The following is a 10,593-nucleotide window of genomic DNA, read 5'->3' as shown; positions in this document are numbered from 1 at the left end:
CTATATGTACCCCTGCCTGACCTCATATCTACTGATGGACTTGTTAATGGTCTGTCTCCCCACTAGACTGTAAGCTCCAGGAGGGCAGGGGTGTCTTTGTTCACCTCTGCATCCTCAGCTCCTGGAATATTGCCTGGCGTGTGATAGGCCCTTGGGAAACATGAATTGAGTGAAGGAAGCTGACAACGTGTAGGCTGAGAGGAAGGAAAGCTGGGTTGGGAGCCCCAGAACTCAATGCGACCACTGGGATTTTTGGTATGAAGCTGAGCCTGTCAATCTCACTATCCAGACAGCCCTGGGTCCCATCTGCTGCTGCCTTCACCCTTCTTAGCTTTCCATGTGGCCCCCCAGAATCTGCAGAGACCACCAGGGGGTCTGCCCTTTCCCAGCAGCATTTGTGAGAGAGGCTCGGTTTTCATGGAGCTAAGACCACAGAAGGGTGGTGTTATGGGCTGAATTGTGTCCCACCAGATTCATATGTTGAAGTCTTAACTCCTAGCACCCCAGAAGGTGACTGTATTTGGAGACAGGTTTTTAAAGAAGTAGTTAAGTTAAAATGAGCTCATTAGCATGGGCTCTAATCCAATATGAGTGGTGTCTTTATAAGAAGAGACACAGAGGAAAGACTATGTGAAGACACAGGGAGAAGACGTTCATCTACAAGGCAAGAGGCCTCAAAAGAAACCAATCCTGCCCACACCTTGAGCTCAGAGTTCCAGTCTCCAGAACTGTGAGACAATAAATTTCTGTTGTTAAATCCACCCAATCTGGACTACTTTGTTATGGTGGCCTGAGTGAATGAACACACATGTATACTAGTATTTAGGGTCTAACTTCAGGGTTCTGTTGAGAGTTGAGCCCTGCAGACAAGAAGATGAAAGTTCTGTTCTTCCTTAGTATGGTATAGGTAGTGGTTCTCAAATGTGGTCCTCAGAGCAGCACACTTGGCATCAACTGTGTGCTTGCAAGAAATTCACAGGACCGAGCTTCCCTGGTGGCGCAGTGGTTGAGAGTCCGCCTGCCAATGCAGGGGACACGGGTTCGTGCCCTGGTCTGGGAGGATCCCACATGCTGCGGAGCGGCTGGGCCCGTGAGCCATGGCCGCTGAGCCTGCGCATCCGGAGCCTGTGCTCCGCAACGGGAGAGGCCCCAACAGTGAGAGGCCCGTGTACCACAAAAAAAAAAAAAAAAAAAAAGAAATTCACAGGACCTACTTCAGATTTGCTAAACCATATTCTCTAGGAATGGAGCCCAGGAAATTTTAAAGAGATCCCCTGTGACTCTCAGCCACGTGGACATTTGGGGGGGTCACTGGGGACAAAGCTGTAGGGTGTGGGTTTCGTCTCCATAACTGGACTCAGCCATTCCCACCGATGTTGCCACACTTCCCTTCAAGCATTGCAAGAGTAAAACAGTGAGAAAACCGTCGTTATTGGTGACTTCACTTAAAATTAAGAAACGCAAGACTGTCTGGTGTTGAGGCAGAGAATGAACTCACTTGAAAGTTCAATGCTTTTATATATACATGGAAGCAATAGGCCTGAGAAACCACACTGCTGGCAATTCAGTCAAGACAATCAAAAATAATTAGCTTTTTCCTAAAGGAGATTAATAAAAAATTGAGTTCTCTTGTGACAGAATATTCTAAAAATCTCTAGTGCTTCAAGCTTTGTCTAATTGCAGGACTCTCACTGGACCCCTTTGCCCGAAGACAGTTTTGCTTTCTATTGCCAGGGAGCACAAAGTCATGTTTGAGGCTTCTCAGGGGTTTTCCTCTTTCTGGATGGGCAATTTTAATGAGTGATTTTGCTGATAAAATGTGTAATTTCTGGAAAGGTGAAAAGCCACTGAGTGTTTCTGGCAAAACTCTGCAAAGACTGAAGTTTGAAAATAAAAGCTTAGGGTCTCAAGACTACAAATTCACCCCACTTCCCAAACCCATAATTCCCTTAAGGTACGCAGGACCCCTGCCCGAGGGGACCTTGTCTCCACATACGTGACTTCATGGATAAATAAATGCACATCGACAAATGGTTGCATCTCTAAAGGAATTTGACAGTCTTGCTTCTGCTTCTTGCTGATGATAGAAAAGCCTGATCTCTTTTCCAGACCAACAAACAAGAGAAGTCAGTACCTTCTCTCTCTCTGGTCTCCTGGACAATTCTGACCGCTCACCTCCATGATTTCAACCACCACCTGTACCGAATACCAGCCCCATTTCTTCAGCCCTGACCTTCCTGATCCATTTTGCTAACCAGTTCTGGTGACTTCAATCTGTGTATCTTGTAAGCAACTCAAATTCAATACATCTTAGACTTCAGCATCATCAGTAACTTCACCTCCATCATTTCAATGCCAAGCAACACAATTTCAGTTCACAACTTCCTATGTGCTTACTCCCTGCAAGCCATTGGTCTTAGCATATCTGTAGTCTCTCTTTACATACCTACCATCACATCTCTCCTAACCCAGCTTAGAATAATCACTCCTTTCACTAACCCTCCACTGCCTTGACCCTTTCCTTTGTCGCATCATTATAATCACTTTGCATCAAGCCCCATCTTTTGTTCAGCTGGACTCTCCTTTATTCAGCACCTGCACCAAGCAGATGAACCTGGCTAGAAAAAAAACCCTGGATCATGCTGACAGATCTCACTTTAAATTTATGTGCACAAATCTCAATGTGACCCTTCTTGCTACAGTCATACTACTTTTTATTCTCCAGCTCTCCAAGATGACTATTTCATTCCTTCTCTTTCCTCAAGCCTCCAAACCCCCTCCACCGTCCTCCTGCCCAACTGATGACTGCTTCCCATTTCACTGAAGGCATAGAAGCAATCAGAGAGAGTTTCCCTCATCTCCCACCATGCTGCTACTTACTACCTCTGTCTGTGCCTCTGTACTGAGCCCTCTTTCCCATTAATGAGGGTGAACTGTGCCTGTTCCTTACTAAGCCTGACTTCCCACGAGTGGACCTGATCTCACCCCTTCTCATCCACGCAAAGATGCATGACCAGAAATAACCCCCTCTCTACTGCATCATCCAATGTTCCGTCTCTTCTGGGGTCATTCCCATTTTCTTATAAACATAGTACTCTTTCTCCATCTTAAGAAAGAAAAAAAAACCTTTTTATTTCACTTCTCCCTCCAGTTATTGCCCCCATGTCTCTGATTCTCTTTGAGAAAACGCCCCAAGAGTTATGTAGACTCACCTTTGCTCAATCATCTCCTCCCCTTATCTTTTGATCTTAGGGCAATCAAGTGTTCCTTCTAACCCTCTAAAACGGAACTGTTTTCATCAAGATCACCAATGACCAACTTAGACACTAAATCTAATCATAAACGTCCATCCATCTTACTTGACCCAGCAGCGTCCTTTGGCACAATTTTTTAACCCTTTTATCCTTGCTACACTTTCTTCCCTCAGCTTCCGAGATGCCAAATTCTTCTGGTTTTCCTCTTACCTCACAGGCTACTCCTTCTCACATTCCTTCCTGGTTCCTCCTCATCTTCCTCCCTCTTCATGTTGGAGGACTCCAGGATCAGATTTTAAAGCCCTTCTCTTTCTATATCCCTTCTCACTTCTTTAGCAATGCCATTCACTCTTCTGGCTTTAAATGTTTTTCATCGGTGAGGACTCCACACTTTCGTCTCTAATCCAGGACTTTTCCCCGAAAACAACAATGAATATCCTACTGTTGACTCAGCAGCTCTTCTTGAACGTCTGAAAGGCATCTCAACCTGTCCAAAACCAAAATACCCTCTTAAGATTCCTCCAACTCCTGACCTCAGTAAATGGTAACTCCATATTTTGGGGCACTTAGACCAAAAATCTTGGAGTCACTGTCTACTCTTTTTTTCTCTCGTATCCTATAACCATGCCATCAGCTAATGACGTCTGCTTGACTCTGAAAGTATTTCAAAACCTGACCACTTGTTACCTTCCTAACTGCGCCTTTGCATCCCCACCATCCAAGCCACCCTCTTTTGTCCCCTAGAGATTTGCAGTAGCCTCCAAAAGGGTCTCTTGCTTATACTGCTCCCCCTCTAGATCTGTTACCAACATAATATCTAGTGCGATCCTTCTAAAATATAACCATTTCATCAATGCTAAGGTACGTGTTTATTTTTTCTTCACAGTTTAACAACTCTGAAATCAGTATGAGTCTTATCAGCATCATCATCTTACAATCTTTATCAAGTAGATTCTAGTACTTGGCACAAAACCCTCCAAAGGTCTGCCAGCCCCTCACGGATCAAACTAAAATTCTTGCAGAAGCGCACAAGTTCCTGTCAGGTTTGCCCACCACTGCCCCGGTGTCAATTCCTTCTGCTCTCCTGCTCATTTCCCGCCAGCTACCCTGTCTGCCTTCATCTTCCTCTACAGGCCAAGCTCACCTACACGTGAAGGCCACTGCATTTGCCTCTTCCTCCTCCTAGAACCCCTTCCTGCCCAGAGCATCCTCTCATCTTCTGCAGGTGTGAGTTCACATGTCACTTCTCCAAGAGGCCTCCCCTCCACCCCACCCAGTATTTCATTTTCTTCCCTCCCCTGATTTCTTTTTCTTCCTAGCTCTTGCCATAACACACAATCTACATTTTACTTATTTTTCCCTTTTATCCTCTTCCCCCCTCCACTAGGATATAAACTACATGATGGCAGAGATTTAGTCTGGTTTGTTTCCTGCTCGATACTCAACATCTCAATTAGTGCCTGGCATATGGTGGACAATTAATAAATGTTAATAATAACTTCAAAAGAATGAACAAGTTAAACAGTAAATTAATATTATTTAATACATTAAAATAATGACACCAAACTACACGATATTTGTTAAAAGAATAAATGGATGACAAAACAAACTAATTCTCTTCTTCCCCAAATGCTTCTTCTTCTGTAGTCTAGGCTAAGCTCCTGGTCATCCTAGAAATCCAGGTTCCTTACTCAAAGCACCCAGGCAGTCATCAAGACCTGATCAATTCTACCTCTTAAATATTATTGGAATACGTATCTGCCACCCATCCTTATTATTCCTGTCTTACTTCAACCTGACAGAATTGCCGGCCTCATGGGTAGAGGCTAGGAGTCAGGGATGCGGTTGAGGGAGTGGCAGGGGTCAAGGGAAGTTAACTGCCTAGGCTGTACTGAGACTACGTCCAGGCCACTTGCGGGAGGGCACCACCATCCTGCCTTCCTGGCAATACACTCCCTCCTTAGTGATAAATGAGTGTAGTACTTTGAAGCCTGGGCATTTGGACTCCAAGAAAGGTGCTGTTGCAGACTTGAAAAGGTAGAACCTGCTCTAAGAAGCTGGTGGCCCATTTTCCTTGCTAATTAAGAAGCACAACCCTGATTCTCACATACGGTACTGGCCATGCCAGGGTCTGGTAAGGTAGAAGCAGTGGTCATAGAGTTTGGACTCTTCCCCACTTTCCCGATCCCCCTGATAAGGAAAAACTGATGATGGGGCAACATTAGATGTCCCCCAAAGATTTTAAGGGAGACAGGGAGCAATCATTGGACTGAAGTCAGGGTCAGTTATTTCACTGGTTAAGTGAAAGGTGAGAAAACACCTGGCAATAGAGTGGTGAAAACCCTGCCTGTGTCATTTCCCCCAGTGATGCTTTATGAGTTGGGGTGTGGTAACCTTGAGCTTGAGGTGAAATAACCCCAGGATCCAGCTTGTGGGATTTAAGGGCTGGAGTGAATAGTTCTCCATCTCATACCACTAAGCAAAGCAGAACCAACGGAGAGACTGGAAAAGAGTGAGATTCCAAAATTCAGTTCATCAAAGGAGAATTCCAATAGTTGATCAATGGAGTTGCCAGAATCAGAGAGCAAAGCCGGGGGGTGTGACTAAGGGCCGCATGCCGGGAGCGAAAGCATAAGAAAATCATGGGCAAATAAGGGGTCTAGAATAATGACCTGAATTGTATGTCATTGTTGACCATGTCCGGGCATTATTTGTAGCTCAGTCCACTGATTTTTAAAGATCTGGGTGAAGCGAGACCCCTGACACACAATATGGGTACAAAAGTGCCACCTCCTGCCTTCTCCACACATCTCTTCTTTTTTTTTTTTTTTAATTCCTCTTGGCAATGAAGGTAGGACCTCCAGTGTCACCAAAGCAAAGAATTTTAGGCAAATCAAGTTAAGAAGCTATATGGGAGCAGAAAGCTCTCTGAGTCATACTGTGAAGGTATGATGCCAGGAGCTGGCCACAACCAGCAGTGGTTCACAGCTCCTCGGAGCCCCTGGTAATTGACTGAACCACAGGACTCCCCATCAGGTAAACCAAGAGAGCAAAAATTCATCTTGATTCCGGTGGATCTCACTCAGTGATTTTGTGTCTAACAGGGAAATAAGTTGACCTGAATGAATAAAGAGTGGGCTCCAGATGTCATCAGGCATTGTGGTGGCAACATGGTCTTCTGGATCTATCAGTTACTGAATGAAAGGAATCCCATTTAACAATCTAAGATTGATTCTTCCTGTGCCTGCTCTTCAGGCTGCAGTAAAAAGGAAGAAAAAAGAGCTGTCAATATAAAATGGGCCTATGTTAGTTGACATTATTGGCCATTGACCATGTGGAATGGTGACCAGGCAGTCATCGTCCTCAACAGCTACTGTGTTCCACCCAAGAGCCTTAAATCCAAAGGCAACAACTCATACTCTTTCACGAAGGGTCCATTCACGGCCATTCCACTTCCTTAGCACCACATCTGAAGATACACTAAATGCCTCATGCTGAGAGTTGGTGCATGTCTTGTTGGGTCTAACTCATCACTGCCTGGTGTTGGGTGACCTGAAGGAAGGTAGGTAAAGATTTCTGATAGCAGTGATACCTTCTCCTTTCCATCCAGTTCACAGATCCTGTATGGTGATAGGGTTTCCAGCAAAGTAGAAAATTATCAAATTAGCTTTGGTCATTATCTGCAATAGAATATGAAGCCTTCATCCGATTATCCCATGCCCCTCAAATATGAACGATGATTGTCTCTGGAAGTTGGGGGTGTGGGTGATTTGTATTATTTCTTTATCTTTTTCTGGGTGCCTCAAGTTTCCCACTAATAAGCATATAGTATTTTTATAATTTTTTAAAACTGCGTATTTTCAGAAGAAGGGTGGGGAGGTAAAAGAAGAAATGAGGAATTTCTTCGCAATGGAGAAAGCTAACAAGACATCATCACAGTTGCTGGCAGAAGGCCCCACCACCTACAAGTGACAGACCAGGTTTAATGTGGGTGCTCACCCACATCCACGATCTTGTTATTCATTCCTACATTTTCGTGCAGCTCTTTGAAGCCCGATAGCTCCGGTTTGCTTTATTCGTTTCATCAAGGGGAGACAGAAAGCAGGAGGGGATTGGCAGCAAACAGAGAGTGGATTCTGCAGCTTCCGTTCATCCCTGAGCCCACTTCACATCAGACAGGCATCCACACAGACTCCTGCCACGGGAAAGCACAGGTGCTCACGAAGGGTGTGCCAGCTCCAAAAAGGAAGCTCTGTCAGTGACACTGCTCTAAAAGTCATTATCCCTCTTTGACTGTCTCCCAGTTGCACAGAGAACAATACTATCTGGACCTGCAGATTCAGTGTCTACGTAAACAAGCTGATGTTTCGTGGCTGAATTTAACTCCCTCACCCATCCAACGCCCTTGCAGCCTCCAAAGCTTTCTCCAGATGCAAACCACCCCATCATCATAAGACCCATAAGACCTTGGACCTGAGGAAAGAGAGCTCCCCTGCTTAAACACTGACTATAGACAAAAAGCCAAAGCCCTCGGTATGGTTTATAGGACTCTTCACTCTCCATCCTTAATTTATGATTTCATAAATTTCATGAAATTTCACCCCACTCATGTGAGAGTTCAATTTTACCAGACTAATAATAGATTCGTCTCTGATCTCACCAAGAGTTTGTATTCCTTCATCTTTGTTTGCTTGTTTTTTCTCTGTCAAGAAATAATCCCTTTGCGTTGTTATTCACTTGGAAAATTTCTACCCATCTTTCTAAGCCTAATATTCTCACATGTCTCCCAGATCCAGAGAGCAAATCCCTCCCCCTTAGGCTCTCACAGCCCTTGGACCTGTATATGGATTATCACACTTCCATCTAACTGGTGACTTATTTGCCCTCTTATATGTTTAGACTTTGTGATTCACAGAAGAAAACTATTCATTCTCCTGTGTTCCCAATAGGCAACCACATAGTAGCTGTTCTTTAAATGTTTGGTGAATGAATAAGTGGTTTCTTCTGCCAGGTTTTCAATGCTGTGAGATTATGCCTCCAAATCTAATCATGAGTGGAGTTGTTTGGGGGGGGGTGTTTTGTTTAAATGTTTTCCATTGTGACTTGATTATTTTGGTCTTGTGCTTTATTTAATAGAGCAGATAATTGTAAATTTAAGCAAATTAATAAATGCAGGTAAGAGTATGCCATTCCACCAACAAACAAGCATGCATTGAAATCTTCTTTGAGGCTAGCTCTGTATTGGGTGTTAGGGAGACATTATCTTGTTAGATAAGAAAGAGAAGGAGCATATGGTCTAAGTGGAGAGATAAAGCTGAGAAGACTTAGACATGTACCTATTTTCATTAATTAAGATTAATATGTGCGTCTGATTTACATTACATTACATTACAGATCTTCCTCAGCTTACAATGGGGTTACATCCCAATAAACTCATTGTACCTTGAAAATACTGTAAGTTGAAAATTTTTAATGTTTCAAAATGGATTTAAATCGAAATGGGAGGGAAGTCCAAAAGGGAGGGGATATCTGTATGTGTATGGCTGATTCATTTTTTTGTGCAGTGGAGGCTAACACAACACTGTAAAGCAACCATACTCCAATAAAAATTAATTTTAAAAAATGGATTTAAAACCTCTAACCTACTAAACATCCTAGCCTAGCTTGGTCTGTTTTAAACGTGCTCAGAATAATTACACTAACCTACAGTTGGGCAAAATCATCTAACACAAAGCTTATTTTATAATAAAGTGTTGCATCTCTCACGTAATTTATTGAATACTGTTTTAAGTGAAAAACAGCATGGTTGTCCCAGTACAGAATGGTTACAAAGCTGTGGATTCTTTTTTTTTTTTTTTTTTTTTTTTTTTTGGTACGCAGGCCTCTCACTGCTGTGGCCTCTCCCGTTGTGGAGCACAGGCTCCGGACGTGCAGGCTCAGCGGCCATGGTTCACGGGCCCAGCCGCTCCGCGGCATGTGGGATCTTCCCGGACCGGGGCACGAACCCGTGTCCCCTGCATCGGCAGGCGGACTCTCAACCACTGCGCCACCAGGGAAGCCCCCAAAGCTGTGGATTCTTTACCCCATGATGGCATGGGACCTATGGCTCCCTGGGCTGCTCACCTATACCAGGGAGGGTCTTACCACAGAGGACTAGCCTGGGAAAAGATCAAGCTTCAAACTTCAGTTTCTATTAACTGTGTATTGCTTTCGCACCATGGTACAGTTGAGAAATCATCATTCAGGGACCTTCTGTAGTGCCTGTCACTAAGCACATTAGGTCAGGGGTAGAAGTTACCAACATGCATGGGGACACCAGGAGGTAACCAGTGAGGAAGCTGGGCTGGAGCCGCTTCCTGAAGGATCTGCACATGCACGTGGGTGCAGACCCAGGAGTGTGCCCACACTTCAGAAGTAGAAGGAGCCTTCTTTTCTCTAGGACAGCAGACCCCAGCCTTTTGGACCAGGGACCGGTTTTGTGGAAAACAACTTTTCCATGGATGGGGTCGAGGGGGAATGGGTCAGGCAGTACTGAGAGTGACGGGGAGCGGTGGGGAGCGGCAGATGAGCCTCGCTCGCCTGCCGGCCGCTCACCTCCTGCTGGGCGGCCTGGCTCCTAACAGGCTGTGGACCGGTACCACGGCCTGGGGGTTGGGAACCCCTGCTATAGGAGATGTTGCCTTTAGCACATCTGGGACATCTTATCCTCAGCAAATAGATTCCCTACAGCAGGGCTTCTCAACCTCAGCACTACTAATATTTTTGGACAGGATACTTTTTGTCGGGGAGACTGTCCTGTGCATTTAGAATGTTTAGCATATCTCTCAGAGTCACAGCAACCTACCCCTTTCCCCATCATAACAGTCAAAAGTGTCTCCAAACATTGCCAGTTATACTCGGGGGGGGATACAATCTCTAAGGGTCCAGCCACAGCAAACGTGTTTTCCAGACTTGCTTTGTTGGAGCATTGTAATGTTTTTGTTAGGAATCTTTAAGAGAGAGGAAAATCATATGGATTGCCAGGAAGACAATTCCTAAAGATTCAGTATTTTTGTTTTGTTTCACAAATAGCTAGTATTAGGAAAATGAGGAAAACACACACTCTTCACTGTCTACTTCCTAGTGTTTCTTTCTCATCCCAGATGAACTGATAATACTCCAGTGATATGAAAATAGTGCCCGAAGCCATAGAATATGACTTTGAATTAAGCTTTGAAAATATTCCTAGCAACACGTTTAATTAACTAGGATACTTGGTTTCTATTAAATCCACATCAACTAATATTAAAAACATATATATTGAAGCTTAATGGCTTCAGGAGGGCTCAGGATCTGACTG

The sequence above is a fragment of the Mesoplodon mirus genome (assembly GCF_964341445.2).
Source record: "Mesoplodon mirus genome assembly, chromosome: 20".
Classification (NCBI taxonomy): domain Eukaryota; kingdom Metazoa; phylum Chordata; class Mammalia; order Artiodactyla; family Ziphiidae; genus Mesoplodon; species Mesoplodon mirus.
This window is presented reverse-complemented; position numbering follows the sequence as displayed.